The 17,956-nt window shown below is 41.8% G+C and overlaps 1 non-coding gene across 1 annotated transcript; it reads left to right on the forward strand.

Moving 5' to 3' along the window:
• Nucleotides 1-218: 218 nt before the first annotated feature.
• LOC112083640 lies at nt 219-324 on the forward strand. The gene has a single exon (XR_002897776.1). It is a non-coding gene; the product is annotated as a small nucleolar RNA R71 (small nucleolar RNA).
• Nucleotides 325-17,956: the final 17,632 nt, after the last annotated feature.

Genomic DNA, 17,956 nt, shown 5'->3' on the forward strand with positions numbered 1-17,956 from the left:
CTTTCCTTGTCCTTTCCTCTTCAGCACTCACAGCTCCTCTTGAATTCATTTCAAAGTCTGATCCATAAAGCTCATCACTCTGAGCTACATTCTCCACTAGGGTCATGGCATCATTGACTTCCTTGGTCATGAAATTACCATTTGAAGCTGTGTCCAAGAGGAGTCTGACCTTTGGTAAAGCACCTCTGTAGAAGGTACTTAGCAGCTGACAATCTGAGAATCCATGGTGAGGGCATTGCATGGTATACCCTCTAAATCTTTCCCAAGCCTCACAAAGGATTCATGGTTCTTATGAATGAAACTTGAGATTTCATTTCTTAACCTTGCTGTTCTTGATGAAGAGAAGAACTTGGTTAGAAATGCTCTTTTGCATTGCTCCCATATTGTGACTGATCCTTGAGGTAGAGACTTTTCCCATTGATGAGCTTTGTCTCCTAGAGAAAAAGGAAATAACCTCACCTTGAAACTGTCCTCACTCACTCCATTCATCTTAGTTAGATCACAAACTCTATCAAAGTTGTCAATGTGATCTAATGGGTCTTCTAATGTCAAGCCATTGAACTTGTTTGATTGCACCATGTTGATCAGGCCAGATTTGATCTCAAAATCGTTTTCAGGTGTTGGGGCTTGAATCCCAAATCTTTGACCCTGAGCATTGGCCTCATCACCAGCTCCCACAACTTGTCTTGGACGTGGAGGTGGTGGCTCTTCCTGATTCTGGTGGTTTCCATTACCACCATGAGCCTGTTGCCCTTGATCCATAATCAACCTCTCAATGTGCACAGCTATTTCTCTTTGTCTTCTTGCTTGACTTCTGGTGTTCATACACCTGAAAACAAAGACAGCACTTGAAAGATAATCAGTAAACAAAAGAAAATGACTTGATCTCAAGAAGATCCAAAGTCCTAATTCTAGAATGAATCTCCAATTGGCAACGGCGCCAAATTGCTAGTAGGTTTTTTAAGCCTACTAAGGTCAATTAACCTCTTGTGTTGTAGAACTTGAGGGACAATCCAAATGGAGATTATCTAGGCACTAAGACTATATGGAACTATCTTTAATCCAAGTCTAAAGAAATAGGTTGGTGATTAAGTGATCTAAAACATATAACAAACAAAGACAAGCAGTAATTAAGAACAAGCAACAAGATAAACAAAACAAACACTCAAATTCAAATAAGGATAAAGCTAAACCTCTAGATGTGATCATTGATCAGGGTGCTTTAAATGTGAATTCATGATGCTAAGCAAACAATGCAACACTTGCAATTCTTTAGTCTAGACTTCCAAATCAGATTAATTCATTCTCATGACAGAAATCTCTTTGCAAATTACTTAATCAAGACTAATTCCCATTAGATGAATAAACAATCAACAAGCATAAGGTTCCAAGTCTAAAATGACCAGACAGCCTCTTTGTGCATCAAAGTAAGAGCTAAGAAAGACTGAATCTTATACAGAAAGATAAAGCAAGCATCACATGATCTCAAATTACAATTAACTTAGAACTCTAATCTAGATTAATCCTCTCATGAAGGCACTAACCTCTACACTAATCCATTTTCAAACCAAATCATCATTTGTGAAATATGAATCAATAAGCATTAAGAAACAGTTCTAATATGTCATTCATGCATTTAACAATCATTCCCATGATGAAAAAGGCATAAACCCTTAAGTTAGCTCATTCAGGCATTTCATCAAACACCTTGTGGGTGGAGAAATGCCTAAGTTCTAGATCAAGCTTATAATGAGAGATCTAGCATTAGGATCAGCTAACTAAGGAAAGGAGAAGAGAATCTAAGCTTAAACAATCATTAATCTACATCTAAGCACCCTAATCTACACACCTAGAAGCTTAAAAGAAGACTACTCACTAATCATGATGAACACACCATTTCCTTTGCAAGAGGTGATGTTAATCATGATTAGAAGCAAAGATAAGAAGATAAGATGATAAGAAACAGACTTAGATTGATTAAATCCTTGAGATATCTCTTAACAAACTCGTTTTTTAACAAAAGGGGAAAGAGAAACAAAAGAAAACAAAGTTAAAGTCTTGGAAAAAACCCTAAAAAGCATATATAGTGTCTCTTGCGGACCGGGTCAACCCAGGACAAACTGGATACTGACCCAGCTTCAAATGGGTCATGTCTGAAGTGTGCGACATGGTCAGGTGCTTCCCAAGTCGCAGGCCCAAGTCTCACAGCTATTGAAACAGCCTTGTGCACCTTAAATCCTTCAGCCCCAGCCGCATGCCTATCTAGGTTTAAACTGCGAGTGTTTGTGCTGTTCAGGCTTTCTTCTCTTCTACTCGCACAACCAAGACGCATTCTGGAGATAATATGCGTGCGAGTTGGTCCTCCTTTAGTACCAAGTCGCAGGCCCAAGTCGGTGTAAATTGCGAACACATGTGCTACATGGTTCCACTTCATATCCAACTCGCAGGCCTATCTCGCACAGCATTGTGGACTTAGTAAAATTTGATTCTGGAAGTCTCTAACTTTCTCAGAGTCTTCTTACACTCATCTCTAAAGTCGCAACTTGTTCCCAGAGCATGAATATTCATGGGTGCGAGTTAATCAAGTCGCAGTACCGTATCGCACAACGTAAGCCTTCTCGGACCACTTCGCATTCAGGGGAGAGTAACTTCCAGGATATGAATCCAAATGGCATGATTTCAACATCATTGGAAAGAGAACTCAAATATCTCGAACTTTGGTGAAGAAACCTTCAGATCATGGGAAGCGGAAGGTTCCCTGGGCGGCTCATCTTTGCGACGCATTGAAACGATCAAAAGGGAGCTCTTAGACCAGTGTTCACTCCGGAGACGATATCTTTCAGTAAATAGCACCAAACTGGGTGATCTTAGATGTTTTGGAAAGAGCACTCGAAGAACTTGAATCTTGATGAAGATCCTGGCAACTGAATCAGATTGGAAGGGCATTGTCCCACGCTATCTTTGTGACTCATCGAATAGGTCTTGAAACTGTAGCGAGACAGGTGCGTCTTCCGGTGAGATTAACTCTCATCTCACGACTCAAAATCCAATTATTCGACCTTTTATGGGACCACGACTCAATCATCTCCAACTTTGGTGAAGGGTTCGGGTTTAGATGACGTCTGCAAGGGCTCCGTTCCAAGCGGTTCTTTGATGTGCGTTGCTTTGGTCCTATATCCGCTCTGAGACATGTACTGCTTCTTATCGCCGTAACGTTCAGCTCCAAACTACAAATAGGACAATCTAAAGTGTTCTAGAAACTAGACTCGACGCTCTTGATTCTTTATGAAGACTCCGGAGGCTGAATCCTGGTGAAAGTCCTCCTTCTCACGTGATCAAGTTGAGGAATCGTCGGCTCCATAACACTTGTCCGAGTCTGATGCACATAAGGTGATGGTCTCTCCATGGCTTTTGTCCCAATTGCTCCCAATTAACTCCAAATGACCTGTAAACAATCCAAAAGTGCAAAACTCTCTAGGACCTAATGCAATTCCTAACTAAAGACAAAAGCAAAGACAAATCTATGTAAAACTACCTAAATGTATGCATGAGAGTCAATATTTGGACAAAAATGCAGTCCTAAACATGACAAAATATGAGTATATCAAACAAAAACACAAAATTAATTTTTTCTGTCACCACCAACCGCCACATCTCCGTTGTTTATCGTCGATATTATATCCAAAAACCCAGATCTAGAAAAAAATCAAAGAATTCGAAAATAAAGAAAAAAAAACTCACGTAATAGCAGAATGAATTGTAGAAGCCATGGGAAGATCTAGATCTCCGAGCTTGGAAACGTTGGAGGCTCCTTGGTACAAAAAATCGATAGATCTAGTTGTGTTTTTCTCGATCTGAAACATCGATGCTTTGAAGTTCATAAAGAATACCTATTCATACAACAAAATTTAACAAAACAAAAAAAAAGATAAAGAAAAGAGCAAGAGAGGAATGAAAAAGTTAAGAAGAATAGCAGTTCCATGGGAGAAAAAAAGCGGCGCTGGAGAAAGAGATAGAGAAGAAGATGAATTATGTTTTTTTATTTTTTTTATTTTTGGTTTTGTATTTCTTTTTTTGCCTTTTTCGTTTTAGAAAATTTTGAATTTTTTTAAAAAGTTTTTTCGAATTTTTTTTTTTAAAAAAAAAATCATAATAGCATTTTCGTAATAATATTCAACATCTGGATAAAGTGGACTTAGACTAACTTTATAAGGTTAGTCTAGTAAGCCCTTCAATATGTCAGGCTAGGTTTGTCAATTTATTAACCTTAAAAGCCCTACCAGGCACCATGTTAAGAAAAACATAAAAAGGGGACTCAAAGTCCCCACGACAAAAAAATCGAAGACTTGAAGGTTCTTACGCCTCGTCTTCAGTCGCCTCCCTTCGAGCTCCCTCGCGCGTCTCCTCCGGAATGTTGGTCCCAAACTGATTGACCCCTATCGAAACGAGTGTGTTTGGGTCGACGTCCATCACAGTCACCGATGACTCCGAGATCGCCGGGAGATTAAGCTTGCCGAGGGAGAAGTCTGAAACCTGGGTCGCCTGGAAAGCTGCTTCAAAGTTCGGTTTCTGCGCCTACAGGTTCACAAGCTCAGAATCGGGTTGAATATCCCCCTTTGCCTTGCCCTCGAGCTGATCAATTTTGGCAAACAACTCTTGAAGATCGATCTCGGCATTTGACTCGACCTTCTTATTGTTGAACTTGTCCTTGATCGACAGAAGGATCTCCTAATATTGGCGGTTAAGCTCCCCCCTTTTCGGCACAGAGGTGGCGGCGCAGCTCATCCTCCCAATCCGTCTTCAGCAGGTGAATCTCCTCGGCCAGTCGGGCCGAATGAGCCAGAGAAGAAAACTCTCTTCAGCCAGAGATTTATTCTGCTCCGAGAGTGTCCCCAATTTGCCTTGCAGCTCGACCTTGGACGCCTCTAACACTTCAAAACGAGCTCGGGAATCCTTAAGTTCGGCCAGCTGACCAGCTACCGCGGCCTCTCGATCTTTCACCCCATGGAGCTCCACATTTAAGTCTTGAACGACCTTCTTAGCGGCATCAAGCTCGTCGGAGCGAGGCGACTCCTTGAACATCAGTTCAGCAAAAGAGACGACACGGTTATGCACGGTTATGGCCTGCAAGCGAAAGAAAATCGAAACTATAAAACAACTCGTCGAGGATACACAAACAACAGAAAGGAAAGACTTCCTGCCATAGCCTACCTGCGCCTGTGACATGGCTGCATCCCCGTAAAGCTCGGACATCACCATGCGTTTGACCACGGGAAGACGGCACCCGGCAGGTTTGAAGTGACGGAGAAGGTGCACGACTGACTACGGGTCCTCGATGATCAGACAGTCCTTCGAATAGGTAAACTTCCAGTGAATAAGAGGATTCCCTTGGCATAAACCACTCCCATTCGAGTGGGTTGGAGGACTCCCAGCGGACCTCACCGGGTCAGTATGGCACTGCCTCGGAGTTCGAGAAGGGTCAGCTTCGCGGCAGGACCGTTTAGACCGCCTCCGCACAAGGTGGCTAGCCCCCGAGCCATTCGAAATCAGAACTCAAACAGATAAGCTTAGTCAGGATGCTGGTCGCCGCAGTTGAAGAAGCTCAACCCGCTGTGCCACCGCCACGGGGGATGGAGCGCCATCCGGATTCGACGCCGGCCGACCATGAGCCGCTAGTGCTTCGAAAATCAAGGCGGCCATCTCGCCACTCCAGACACGGCTCGGGCTCGACTGGTCCCTGGAGGATCGCTGACGGAAAGTTGGGCGTCGAGACATCGAAGTGCTGGCGGTCGACGAAGTCGGAGAAGCGTCGGCTAAATCAATCACACAAGGCTTAATCAGTAAAACAAGATACCAACAGATTGCGACAATACGATCTCAAGCTCGGATTTGCTAACATTAACTTGAGGAGGGGGAGGTTGTACGGTTGCTTGATGAACGATCGGTTGCTGAGGTGGCTCGAGAGCTCGTAGAATCCTCTGTCGAGTAAAATCGTACCATGAAACCTTTTCTCGGTGAAAGAGCGGTGAGAACGCTAACTCCAATCGACGGAGGCTTGTTAGGTGTTTCTCCAAACAATAAAATTAAGGAAGTTAGTAACCCTATAAAAGGTGAACACCAACTTAATGAAACGCAGAAAACGCCTGACCGGCAACCGGCGACCAAAGTCTGGGAAGGCGAGAAAAGTCAAAATGGCCGACCGACACAGCGTTAATCCTGAAAAGGAACGTCGGGTCCCTCCATTTGTCTCGTTGCGGAACGTCTACGAGCACCCGTCGGTTCCGCCGAGGAGAGAAATAAAAAGTGCCCTGAAAGCCAGGATTCTTCTTCACCGAACACAAGGCGTTGATATTGGTTGGAGTGAAAGTGATCCCCTCTTCTCGCGCTCGAATAGAAAGCCCGACTACGTATCTAACAAAATTCGGGCACATCTGGGAAAAGGAGATCCAGGAGCTGAACTAAGGTTTCGAGGAGAAATATCGGAATTGGAAAAGTCAGTCCGCACTCCTTGAAATAGGTGCGATACCAGCAGCACCTTCCCGGCCTCACGGTCTCTGGCAACTCCATCTTGATGGGACTGCCATCTCAGACGAGAACGCCATGCACTTCTCAGGGTCTTCACAAATCGTACTCCAAGGTGGTGCAGGGTATGTGAGGACTGAATATTTCCTTGTTGGCGTTCATTTTGATAAGCCGAAATCGTAATTCGAAGAATAATAAGAAAAAAAAAAGAACACTCGAAGCAGCGAATCAAGGATACTCTTGAAATCTGAAAAAGCCCTATTCCCAATAGCAAAAATAAAAACGGAAGATAAAGGGTGTGGAAAGAGAAGTTACCTTGATCGAAAGCCAGTGAAGCAGTTAATTGGAAACATGGAGAATCGAGGTTAAATACTTGAATATGAGACAGTTCCCAAAGCCCAAAAAAGATCTTATTCTCCGAAGATTCAGGCCATTGGATGGCAATCATTTCGAATAAGATCTCAAAAAAGATGGGGATCCAACGGCGTTCGCGGAGCACGAAAAAAGATGAGACGTGGTGATAAGATCTGCGCCGTCTGTTTCAAATTTTGAAATCTTTTCAAAAAAGATATGAGTATATCCCCAAAGTAAGAGACAAAGTTTCACCGCCCATTAAGCTCGACACTCGCTTAATGGGCTGGGAGAAAGTGTAGGAGCTAGATTTCTCACAGTTTGGCCGGGCCCACGAAGCCCATAAGTAAATATAATTAAATAAATTATATTCTAAATAACCGAATAATCAGAGTTGGGCCAGATAAATATCGGCCCAAAATGCAAAATTCAGCCCATCAACCTACTCGCAGACCAACTAAGTGTCGCCTCGAACGCTCGAACTAAGCGAACTCCGAGCTCCGAGATATCCGGTCAAAGTCAAAGATATTCCTCTAAGAGTTCGGAGCCGTTACAAAGATCACGGAAACGCCGTAACACGAAGTGGCCCAAGATTTGCGGTGGTAGTTCGAGTTCCAAAGAAAAGTATAAAAAGAGCTCACAAGACACGAAGAAGACACATTTTTTCATCCGGAAAAACCCTAAAATTACAGTTATCTTTTTGTTTCATTCTCTTCGAGAAATCCTGTATTCATCTCCGATTAATTTAATAAAAGTCCAATTCGTTCGATACGATTCTATACTCGATCGATTCAAAGACAAATCTGGCCCATCGTTATAAATCTCTTCCCTAAAACTATATACAAATTTCTGAGTGTGGATTTTCGCAACCACATTTTGGCGCAGTCTGTGGGGAAGTATCAGATTTTCTTACTCAAGAGTCGATCCTAGAATATCAAGCAAGAAAATGGACTCAAACCAATCATCAAAGAGATCTAACTCTCAGGACTCGCAGATATCCGACTCCGGTCTTCCGATCGTTGGATCGAGCCTCCAAACTGCCACAGGGCCGAACTTCCGAGCCCCGCCAACGGCACCTGTGGGAACAACCACAGTTGTGACCCAAAACGTATCTCCAACCGAGGCGGATCATAACGCGCCATCTCGAGAGCAGAATAGCTCTCGCAATCCCGTCGCATCTGTTGATCCAACACCAATCAGGCCACTACCGGCACGCTGTCAGCCTATGCAGCCCGAATCACTAAGGCATTTAAGTGTCGAGGAAGTGGCCAAAATTCAGCGTGCTATGACACTCTTGACTGAGTGGCAGCGCAAACTCGAACTGATCATCTAAAGGCAACAGTTTGAGCTCGGGCGTGAGAGAGGCGAGGATGCTTACATCCCACGAACCACTCTCAATTTTTCGCCTGTTCAAACTCCTTCGAATAGGCATTCAACAATCTCAGTCCGCTTTGGAACCATTCCCGAGCAGACAACTACGACGTATCCGTCAACGGTCACAGCTGAATTCAGTAGGATCCGGCGACCCTATGCAAGCTCTTCCGCAGATTGCCTATCGTCGCCACCCCCTCCTCCAAGGAGCGGATCTCCTACATGGAGATGGAATGACCATTCAAACCCAAGCTTGGTTCTGCAACAACAGTTCCAGACCGAAGCGAACACAGCAAATTAGGGATATCCGCAGTTTCAGCGCGATGACCCGAGAACGAGCAACATAGGCTCTTTCACTATCAGGGAGACTCGCTACGATCTCCCACGAGTACAAATTAAAGGAAACAACAATAACCTCAGGGATCGCAACAACCTACAGAATATGATTGATCGAGAAATCTTTGAGAGATACGCCGATCAAACTCATAACGAGATCCACCTGCTGAGCTCGCAAGTTCACAACGCGACCAGTTCAGCACCGGATATTGACTGGATAATCGAGGAAACTCAAAGAACACCCTTCACGTGGAGAAACATTGACGTCCGACTTCCTGACATCGGTAAAATTAAATTCCCAGAATACGCTGGAAAAGGTGATCCACGACCCCACCTTAGAGCCTTTAGGCTCGCCATGACGGGAGCTTACCTAAGTGACAAATAACAAGATGTAGGTCGTTGCCCTTTCTTCGTCGGAAACCTAACAGGCCCCGCTCAAGAGTGGTTCTCTTCACTCGAACCCAACTCTATTGACAACTTCACTCAACTCGTGTCTGTCTTTCTAAAGCAGTACTCCATTTTTATCCAATCGGGGAGTCTTTCAGATCCTTTGGAAACTCAAACAAGGCCCCGGGGAGTCTCTCAGATCCTATATGGACAAGTTTAAGGCTATCAAAGCCCAGATAACCCATCCATAGAAGGAGTTCGTCCTGCTAGCTCTGCAACAAGGGTTAGTAGTCACATCAGAATTCTTTAAAGAAATCGCCTTGCGAACCCCCGTCTCATTGGACGACGCCCTGCACCGAGCTACTCCCTTCATCTTCCTCAAAGAGGAGATCGCAGCTCGCAAAGGCGAGGGCGTAGGCGCTCCCCCGGAGAAAAATGCCTCGAAAGAGAGACCCGAAGGCGAGGGACACCACACCTATGCCATAGATAGCCCCAAATCCAAAAAAGGCAAATCCAAAAAAGCAAACTTTGACGAAAGCAAATTTTGCACATATCACGAAAAGAAAGGACATTCCACCGAGGAATGCCTAACTCAAATAAGGATGTTAGCCACAAAAGGTGATCCTGAAAAAAATCGAAAAAGCCAAGGAAAAAAACGGAACAACCTCCCAAAACTGAAAAGAAAAAGCCCGCCCCTAAAAAAAGGGAGTAGACCTTATCTTTGGAAGCTCTCAGCTATGCCGTGACACGAGAAATCCTTCCTATGTGGACGAATTACGTGCTTGCATGTGGCATTTATGACTTTCTTGCAGATACAGCCCCCCAAGCTAAATTAGGACATATACTCTCGAATTTTTCGTGGTTGACAGCATATAGGCCGCGCTGTCAGGTACAAGAAAGTCGGAAACTGACAGCATATAAGCCAAATTAGGACACATATTCTCAAATTTTTCGTGTCTGACAGCATATAGGCCGCGCTGTCAGGTACAAGAAAGTTGGAAACTGAGTTATCCGGAGGAGGAGAGGCCACATTCCTATGTCTGGCACAATAACACCGGAAATTGAATCTCAATTGGGTTTGGGAGATCCGGCACAATAGACCACATGTTCTCGGATTCCTCGTATCTAACAGCGTAGGCTGCGCTTTCAGATACAAGGAAGTTGGAAACTGAGTGATCAGGAGGAGTAGAGGCCACATTCCTTATATCCTAGACATAAGCTCGGTGATCCGGAAGGGTCGGGATGTAAGGAAGAGTATCCGGGCCAGGTATAAACGAATCGTTTAAGCAGAACACTATTCAAATTTTCCTTCATTCAATAATAGGACTATGCCATTGAATGATCTGATCGCTCATACCTTTACGAGCCACGAGAACGACATTTAATGCGTTTTTATTACACGTGTCAGTGACAATGACCATTCACCGGAGCCAGAGGAAAATCAGAGGTTCAGCGAAGAGCCATACCGCGTCTGAGCCATAGACCTGACTCGTACACTAAGGACGAAAGAGATGTGCCAAGAGACGGTCTTGTTCCAGGTAGAATACGCCAAAGAAAGTTGGTGAGACCATCATAGCATGATACAATCACAAGATTTGAACTTAGCTAAATCGGGTCGTGAGCCGACCCATCCAATCCATGAGTCATCGGCCAACCCGGTATACTAGCCCAGGTTAGGTAATTCCTTATAAATATTTTATCATTTCCGACGAGAAAGGGGTTTACTATCTCAACCATCTTAAGTCGCACGATATCTCTCTAGATACTTGTGGTTCTTAAGCTAAGGAATTTTCCAGACTTCTGACCATATTTCCAGTCACGTCACTTCACTTTCATTTATGTTCTCCTCTATGGCAGTTCCTAAACCGTGAAGTTTAAACATTTCCTAAACTCTTCTTCTCTCTCTCTCCTTCCACTCAAAAACCCTTTTTACTTCGAGGCATGAGCATATCTCACCTTAGAGACTCTCGGCTCACTTTCCTTCACTATAGTTTTCTGACTTCTTTCCGCTCTCCGAACTCCTGTTTGTGGTTTTTTTAGCTGCTTTATGACTTGAACATCGGAGTGCCTTCGGAAAACACACCTCCATTTTTTTTTCCCAGACCCCTGACAGCATTTCTGTTTTGCAGGAGACTTGCCCCTTCAAGAGGACCAAAAATCCTCTAAACAATTTGGCGCTAGAAGGAGGGGGGGGGGAACACAAACTCAAAATCAGAAAAGAGCAACAAGATAACCACAGGAGAAGAAGCAATGGAGATGGAGATATGGCCAGACCAACCCGAGCACAAGCTGAGGCTGGGGAGACTCAGTCCCACGGTCCGGGAGGACATCGTGCGATTCTTGTCCCGACATCAGGATTGTTTTGCATGGACCCATGAAGAGATGTTGGGAGTGGACCCAAAAGTGATAACGCACAAGCTCTCTGTGGATTCTGCATACCCTCCCATCCAACAGAAAAGAAGGAACTTCGCCCCAGAAAAGGATAGGCTAATCACCGAGGAAGTGAAGAAGCTGATCAAAGCCAAGAATCGTTATAGAAGTGGAGTATCCATAATGACTTTCCAACCTCGTCGTGGTTCAAAAGAAGAACGGAAAATGAAGAGTTTGCATTATTTTCTTGGATCTCAACAAAGCATCCATCAGTTGGAGAAGTTAACGTTGGATCTCGTGATGAGTGCTAGAAAATTGCGTCCCTACTTCCAAGCTCACCCCATCACGGTCGTATCATCCTTTCTGATGAAGTCGATACTGCATAAACCAGACATGTCTGGGAGGCTCATGAAGTAGGCAGTTGAGCTGTTAGTATTCATCAGAATCCTTCAAAATCTTATCTCAACTATCGCCATTCATCTCCCTCTTATAGGTTCAAACTTAATTTTATCGGTTTTTCATTTGTAATCTCACGTATAAGATATTGTTTCTTGCTATCCTACTATTTTCTCGTCTCATTTAAACTAAATTTGAAATATTTTTATTTAATTTTCATATGCGACTTTTTTATTTTATTTTAAATCTTTGAAGTTCTAATGTATCCAATCAAAGTTTAATAGTTTTAAAACCGTAAAATTCTTCTACAAATTCACAAAGTCTAACTTAGTTTTTTTGTTTATTAAATATCATGAAATATAAAACTAAGTTTTTATGTCTCCTAGGCTTTCTATTTTACTCAAGGGACCAAACTTACCAGCTGTTGTCTTTGATTGTCAAAGTATTAGAAGGCTTTGAATAAGTTCTCATCTAAACTTGGTGTAATCGATTATTTTCGTTACCATCTACATCAGTCTAAAATATACATAAAAAGGCTTGTCTTTTAAGTTTTTTTCTTTCTTTCTACAGTGGGGCTATGAGATGACAATACTTATGGCTTCCATTTTAGATATTGTTTTAGTTGATTGTGATGCATTTGTTGGTGTATATTCGTAACTGTACGTTATGTTTACGACCTTAAGTTCAAGTGACTCTTCCTAGAGGCTCTCTGCATTAACATACAAACAAACGAAAATGGTAAAAACAACAATGATTAGGCAAAAGTGAAGAGAATGCTTACTTGTTAAAAAGAAGTTTAAGGTTCCCTTAAAAGCTAGTTCAGAATTGCTTAATCCAAAAATACTAAATGTTTCCAACAAAGAATGATCATACCAAACTCCACCGCCTACTATCAACAGTAGAAGTCCTTCTTGAAGCTTTTATAGCCAATTACACATTTATTATAAATTAAAACAAAACAAAACCTATTGAGATCAAAGATCTTTATAAATCATAAATTAAAATCAATATGATAAATTTGATATAAATTATAATAACATTATGTAAATTGAGCTAGCAAAATTTCAAGGACATTGTGAATGAATTGAAATCTTGAGTTGCAAAAAAATTAGGTTAAACCGTAGAAATTTAAATAAATCGTACATAAGTTTGCTCCACTGACTATTTATTGTTTTAAATAACGTCTTATAAGAATCAGTTAATTTTCTAGGAAGTTAGTGATCGATCGTTTGAGTTTCACCTTGTTGGCACTCGTTTCAACATGTTTCTTATTGTATCGGTTTGGTTTGCTCCTTGTCGAGAAGTCAGTAGCAACTCTTCTTTATATCGTAGAAGTTGTATCCGAGATTTTTGACCTTGAAGAGGCAAAAATATTATATTAGTGTAAGTAAAAAGTCCAATTCTGAGTTTGTTCAAAGAAAAAAAAATCCACTTTTGAGATATTGTGAGATATTAACAAAATCTATGAGTATTACAATTCTGGGAAAACCATCTATTTTTCCTCAGAACTTTCATATAATAATAGATCCCCCTGAAATTTGATCTTCGTTCTAATTCTCCCTATTATCAAAGTTTTAATTCTATTTCCCCAAAAAATTCTAAACTTATTTATCCATAACTATTAATTATAACCTAAACCGACCTAACCAAATTAATCATCTAAACCAAATCGAATTAAAACCTAATCCAGAAAAAAAAAAACAAATGATAAGTGGATCCCAGTCACTTAATCTCAATTCACGAGTCTTCTCCTTCTTTCTTGATGAAATACAAAATCAAAGCAAGACAACTGAAGATTTCTTTGAAATAAAATGAAAATTAGTTCTTCGTAAAATTATGAATAAACCCAGAACAAATTCTGTAAACCACAACTCTAAAAACAAGACAATTGAAGATCTCTTCTAATCAAATTAAACTAAAAAAGAACTCAGAAATTATGATATTAATTCTGGGATCTGGGTTTTGATTTATGATTGTCGGATGGGGGAAGAGAGCTGTTCCATGCAATTAGAAAAGTTCGAGGAATTGGATGGGGAAACGCATAAATTGATTGAAAATCTCCAGTCTCTGGTGGGTTTTGGGTTTCCAGGTCGTGTAATTTCCCAAAACCGAGATGTGGTCAAGTTACCCGAATATGGTAACAATTTCCCAAATCCAACTTGATGCAATTTTGAATATTGAGAACATAAAAATCATATTTTCATAACATCTACCTTATACTTATATGGAAACTATTACAACTAATGCTAGATAGTTATAAGAACTTAACAAAAAAACATAAACATTGTATCATATATATCTTTCTTAAATGCTTTATTATTACTTATTTTCAAAAGTACAACTATAAAAATGTAATTTATTAGGGATTAATCCGCGCTGTAGCGCAGAAGATATTTTTTTAACCTTCAATTATGTTAAATAATTTTGCAAAAACAATTATTCTGTATAAACAATTATTTTTCAAAAAAAAAAGTAATTTTCTGAATTTTATAAAATGAGTTGATCTGTATATAGAGTCATTTTTAATTTTTGGTTTGATTGTAAAAAATGAGTTAATCCCGTATATGAAGTTATTTTATAAGCGGGTTGATATGTTCATAATTTGCATCATTTAGGTTGTATATTTCATTCCAAATCATATCTTATTTCATGCATTTTAGGTCTTTAGGTGTTGTTTTGGGACTTAGGGATTTGCATTAGGTCCAAGTGAGTTTTGCATGTTTTGGAGTGTTTACAGGTGATTTGAAAGCAGTTTGGACCTAAAAAGATGAAGCCAGGAGAAGAAATGGTGAATGGGGGATTAAAAATGGTGAAATCAGCCTTTTATGGAGGTTCTCGGCGCTACCCTGTACCGCGGGAAGCTTTTTTTCGGCGATTTTCATGTACCGCGGGTGGATTTCTCGGCCAAAACGCGTACCGGCTGTTCAAATTTCTCGGCCAAAATTCTCGGATGCAGATACATCTTCGAAATCGCGTTACCGGAAGGTCTTTCCGGCCAATTCAGCCTCCGGCGTCTTCATCAAAGATCAAGATAATTGAATCTAGATTCCAGAACAGTTGGAATCGATATATTTGGATCATTGAGCTGGAGGATACGGCCACCGGAAGACAGACCTCTCTCGCATCCATTCCGAAGCAATCCCATATGTCTGGAAGATCGCCTGTCCGGGGAGTCTTAACGTCCGATTCAGATTACAGGGCCTTCGGAAAAGTTGGAGATGATCAGGTCACGAATCCAGAACAGGTGGAATAACTGGATTTGGAGTCGTGAGCAGAGAGTTAAGCTCACCGGAAGGCACACCTGTCTACAGTTTCAAGACCAGTCCGATGAGTCACAAAGATTGCGTGGGACGATGCCTTTCCAATCTGATTCAGTTGCCGGAGTCTTCATCAAGATTCGAGATTTTTGAGTGATATTTTCAGAACATCTGAGGTCATCCAGTTTGGTGCTATGTGCTAAAAGATACCATCTCCGGAGTGAACACTGGTCCAAGAGCTTCCTTTTGATCGTTTCAATTCACTACAGAGATGAGCCGTCCAGAGAACCTTCCACTTCCCAAGCGCTGAAGGTTTCTTCACCAAAGTTCAAGATATTTGAGTGCTCTTTCAACTGCAGCTAGAATCAAGCCATTTGGATATATATCCTGGAAGTTATGCTCCCCCGAATGCGAAGTGGTCCGAGGAGATTTGAAGTCTGCGAGATGGTTTTGCGACTTGGATAACTCGCAGCGCTTAAAGGATAATTTCTGGGAATTGAGCTGCGTGTGGAGATGTGCGGGTAAGGTAACCTTTAGTGAGTTCAAAGGTTCCCGAGCAGGAAAAATGCTAAGTTCACAAGAGTGCGACTTGAGCATGCGAGTTGGCCGAGCAGTGAACTGAACCGCATAAACGTTCGCTGTTTACACCGAGTTGGGCATGCGACTTGGGAATGAAGTAGACCAACTTGCACACGTACTTGAAGTCCTGTGCTACATGGTTGTGCGAGCTATGGAGCAAAGGGAACTAAACCGCATAAAGACTCGCGGTTTACACCGAGAGAGGAATGCGGCTTGGCTACATGGTTTTATCTCGCCAAAGCTCCTTTCTAGACATGTGCGAGTTGGGCATGCGACTTGGGACTAAAGGAGGACCAACTCGCACACATTTTCTCCCCAGATTTTTTCTTGGTTCTGCGAGTTGAAGAGAGGAAAGAACTGAACCGCATAAAGACTCACGGTTTACACCTAGATGGGCATGCGGCTGAAGCTGAAGGACTTAAAGCTCACAAGACTGTTTCTATGGCTGTGTGACTTGGGCATGCGACATGGGTAGCACCTGACCAACTCGCACACTCGAGATTTTACCCATCAAAGCCGGTTCAGGACCCGGTTTGTTCCGGGCTGACCCGGTTCGTTTAAGAACCTATATATATAGTTTTTAAGGGTTTTACCCTAAGGACTAAGCTTTATTCCCCTAATTTCTTTGCCCCTTTTGTGGAAGACTCCTCTTAAGAAGAGAAATATCAATTTTTAAGGGTTTTAATCAAGAGAGATTGAGAGATCTTTGTGTTTAAAGATACAAATCCATCATTATCCATCTTCTCCATCTCCATTTCTCATCATTAATCATGCCAATCTTCTCAACTTGCAAAGGTTTAAGAGAGATTAGTATGATTAGTGAGTAGTTACCTTAATGAGGTTCTAGATGTGTAGGTTAGGGTGCTAAAGTAGGAGTGCTTAGGGCTAGATTCATTGATTCATCTCTCTACACAGCTGTTCTCTAGGCTAGATCTTTGCACATCACTTGTGATCTAGATTCTGGGAATTTCATGCACCAAAAGTGTTTGATGAAATTCCTGAAAGAGCAGTATTAGAGGTTTAAGCATTTGCTGCATGGTGATGTCTTGTTATTTGCTTGAATGATCTTTTAGAACTGTTCTTAATGCTCATTGATTCATATTTCACAAATGATGATTTGGTTTGAAAATGGATTAGTGTAGAGGTTAATACCTTCATGAGAGGATTAATCTAGATTAGAGTTCTAAATCATTTGAATCATGTCTCATCATTGTCATTAGCATTTCTAGTTTAGCACCAAAGCACCCTAGCCAACTATCATGTCTAGAATCTCATGCTTCCATCATCTCATATTCACATCACTTGCCATTTTCTTAGTTCTTGTTTAATCATTTGATTAGTCATTAATCTTGTTTTAAGTTTTCAGTTGTCATTAGTCAATCAAAACCTCACTTGCTACTTGAATTGACAAACTGATCATATAGCTTAGTGTCCATCACCACATTTTTGGATTGACAACCTCTTTTGTGCTACTTTGACAAGGGGAATGATAGCCCTAAGACCATAAAAAGTCCTGTCTATCAATTGGCACCATTGCCAAATTGTGGATTGTTTAGCATTAAGCTTTGATCTGTTCTTGAGATCAAGTCTTTTCCTTTTGTTTTACTGCTCACTTTGCAAGTTCTGTCTTTGTTTTCAGGTGTATGAACACCAGATCAAGGTCAAGAAGTTGTGGTCCACCATTTCCCCTGAACGAAAACATCAATCTCTTAGTGCCAAGAAGAAGAAGAGATAGACGTCATAGGGAAACAGAAAGAGCAGCTGATATGGAACAGCAGAGAGAGCACCACGTGGTTGACATTGAGCACCAGGCTCAAGAGGAGCAACAAGCTCAGCATGGTAATGGAGCTCAAAGGAATCAAGCTCAAGCTGATAGAAATGAGCAACAAGACTTTGTCAATATAAACATGGCACAAAGGAATGAGAGGCAGGCTTAGCAGAATCAGCAGCAGGCTCATAGGAATGAGCAATAGGCTCAATACATTCCTCAGCATCAAGCTCAAAGGAGACATGATCCTCCACCTGTGTTTGTTGGGGAAAATGATAGGGCCAATGCTCATCAGTATGGAGCAGAGATTCAAGCACCACCGGTGCAGAACAACAATTTTGAAGTCAAGGCATCTTTGCTGAATATGGTCCAAAACTCCAAGTTCCATGGATTGCCAATGGAAGATCCTTTGGAACACTTAGACCAGTTTGATAAAGTTTGTGACTTGACAAAGATTAATGGAGTATCTGAGGACAGCTTCAAGCTCAGATTATTCCCCTTCAGTCTTGGTGACAAAGCACACCAATGGGAGAAGAATATTCCAAGAGGCTCCATTCAAACCTGGGAGCAATGCAAGCAGGCATTTCTGTCTAAGTTCTTCTCAACTTCCAGAACAGCA

Source organism: Eutrema salsugineum, unplaced genomic scaffold (genome assembly GCF_000478725.1).
Source record: "Eutrema salsugineum unplaced genomic scaffold, Eutsalg1_0 scaffold_6, whole genome shotgun sequence".
NCBI classification, from domain to species: Eukaryota; Viridiplantae; Streptophyta; class Magnoliopsida; order Brassicales; family Brassicaceae; genus Eutrema; species Eutrema salsugineum.